We start from the raw sequence: 3,088 nt of genomic DNA, 5'->3' as shown, positions 1-3,088 counted from the left end.
TAATGTCATGATATATCATTGCAACCTCAAATTCCTGGTCTTAAGTGATTGTCCTGTCTCAGCCTCCTGAGTAGCTGGGACCTCCTGCCTAGGTATTTTTTTTTTTTTTTCTGTATAGAGAGAGTCTCATGCTTTGGTTGGTCTGGAACCCCTGGCCTCAAGCAAGTCCCCCTGATCATCCTTCAAAATGCTAGAACTGTAGGCATTGCCACTGTGCATGGCCCAATTCTGTGCCTAATCCAATTTTAAGAAACATAATCAGTGTGTTCAGACTTACTCTTGAATTATTAAAATATTTACTCCTACTCTTTGCTATATATTATTCCTATTTAATCATTTTATAATAAAATAACGATTCTTGTGCTCTGTCTTCTAAAATGTCATGTCATTGAAGAGGTTGAACAACTCAAGAAATACAGATTAAAACCTAAACGTAGGATAGCAGTAACTGATAAAATCAGTGTATGTTCATGTTTTAAAAGTCCTTTGTCTTAAATGAGACTTTTTTAAGAAAAAAGTTTTATGTAAACTAGAATCTCTTCTACCTAGCCCTTTATCTGCTTAATACCACATTTTTAGATTGTCAAACAGTCTGATTTGCAAGGTATCCCAATAGTTACACATTCGTTAACATACTATACTTACCTGCCAGATGTCAGGAGCAGCCCTTTGACTTATTCATCCAACCTCCAATCTTTGAAGTGTTGTGAATTCACTTTCTTAAGGAAAATAAAAGCTTGTATCCAAATATCTTTTTTATGCTCCTGAAGGGGGCCTTTTTGAATGGTTGGTCCCACCTTGGTAGCTCTCTGGTAGCCTGCTTTGGGTCACGTGAGATCATGGGTTATCTTTCCTAAAATGATGGAAGATCACTTTCTAAAATCAGACCATGTTTTACAACAGGTGGTTTATTTTTGCTTCAGAGAAGCTGCCAATGAAGACATTCTGCAAAGTTTGAGGAAAAATACAATATGGCAATACAGTACCATTTTTCATATCCTACGCAAATTATTTCAGGGCATCTGTTGTTTGGAATGTGATCTTCCCCGGTCAAAGGCCATGAGATTTTATTTATTATTTATTTATTTATTTAAGATTATGAGATTTTAAAATGGATGACCCAGGACTTTGCTTCCTCAGAGCTTTTCAAGTGCATTCAATAAACACTTAGCTGCAGTTTATACAATATCAGGCATGTATGTCAGCCCTGCCTGTGTGGAAAGCATTATATTAATTAAAGGTCATAACCACATCATTACATCATTCTGTACTTCAAGAATTTCTTTTATCTGCTAACACTTTTGATGTGATATATGTTTAAGAATATGTGCTTTCAGTACTCTGATAAAAATGATGGTCGACATGTGGATATGTCCCACACTTCCTACGGACTCCATTAGTCACTACTGGAGGAAAGCTGCTTCACTACTGGAGGAAAATGTGAATAATTTACTGGTGAAAGTTTTGAGTTAATCTGCTGACAACTGAAATCATACTTAAAGGTTCCTAAGGGTATGGGGCTTTGGGAAAAAAAGGCATACTCTTTGTTAGTAAGAAGAATCAACAGCACCTTCAGCTTCAAGGCCACATAGGGCCCTCCAGTTCCCCAAATGTATCCTCTCCACAGAATTTAAACTTCACAGAAAAAAGTCCTTTGTTAAACAGATTTGCTCTGTAAAAGTTTGATTTTATGGAAAGGCTACACTCAAGGATCCAGAAAGTCACATTTGACCCTAGGGCTGTAGGTTCCCCACCCCTGATTGGGTAAATTATTTCTTCATATGTTATATTTATAATTGTTTGATGTTTTCATTATAATGATTTTGTGTGGATTTTCCCCAAAATATATAATAAGATAATATAATTTATTAAAAATTATATCTTCAAAAGCATTTACTTTTAAAAGATCAGTTTTAGATCACATTTAAAAATTAAATGTATTTAAATTTATAATAAAAAGTAAAAATCATTAGACGATACAAATTACATAGAGTAACATCTACATAAAGAAGATGGGAAGAGGGATTGAGGTTTATGAGAGAGTTTTTTAAAATACAGAGTAGGAGAAGAGAAAATAAATGGATTGAGATTGAGAGCTGCCAATTCTAGGTAAAATCTAGGCGATTATAATAATAATTAAAAAGTTAAAATGTATTCTTATAATGTTTACATGAACATTTTCCCCCATTTAATCCTTGAAGTAACCCTCTAAGAGGGGTGCTTTGGTTTTTCCTGTTTTTAGAGAAGGAAACTGAGGCACAGAATTGTCTTAAGGCCATACAACTCTTTTTTTTTTCAAAAATTTTAACTTAATTTTTATTAAATCATAAATATACATTTATGGGGTATGATGTGACGATTTGATACACAACATGGAATGCTTAAATTAAGCTGATTAACATAATTATCACTTCCCTTATTTTTTGTGGTAAGACTTTTATAATATACTCTTAGTTTTTCTGACAACTTTTAAATGTTTGAGTAGCTTCAGACCTAAGACGCTGGCCGGGAAGCTCATGTTCTTTAACCCTGCATGATACTGAGAGAGTCTGCTGCACCCCACCTTGTGATTCACCAGCCGAGGGCGCCAGCTCTGGGCCATGTTCTGGGAGGCTTTTACTCAGGTGATTTTGCAGTGTGATCTTCACCCACTGATTTCACGTCCTTCCCCATCTTCCTTATCAATCCTGCAGACAGGCTTCCACTCTTACCAGTAGCATTTTATTTTGAAATTGTATAAGACTCACAAGAAATAGCAAAATAGTATAGAGTTGCTCTGTATCCTCCCAGCACTTGGTATTTTTGTTGTTGTTGTAGTTTTGGCCAGGGCTGCATTCGAACCCACCACCCTCAGTGTATGGGGCTGGCGCTCTACTCACTGAGCCACAGGTGCCGCCCTCAGCACTTGGTAATCAGTCATTTTCCTTTCCTTTCCTTTCCTTCCTTTCTTTTTTTTTTTTAGAGAAGAGTTCTCATTATGTTGTCCATTATGTTGGATTTGAACTCCTGGGTTCAGGACATCTTCCCTCCTCAGCTTTGGGACCACAGGCAACTCCGTCTGGCAAGTATTTTTTATATTAGACATTCT

The sequence above is a fragment of the Nycticebus coucang genome, chromosome 19, assembly GCF_027406575.1.
Source record: "Nycticebus coucang isolate mNycCou1 chromosome 19, mNycCou1.pri, whole genome shotgun sequence".
Classification (NCBI taxonomy): Eukaryota; Metazoa; Chordata; class Mammalia; order Primates; family Lorisidae; genus Nycticebus; species Nycticebus coucang.
The sequence above is the reverse complement of the archived record's forward strand: the minus strand, read 5'-3'. Positions refer to the sequence as shown.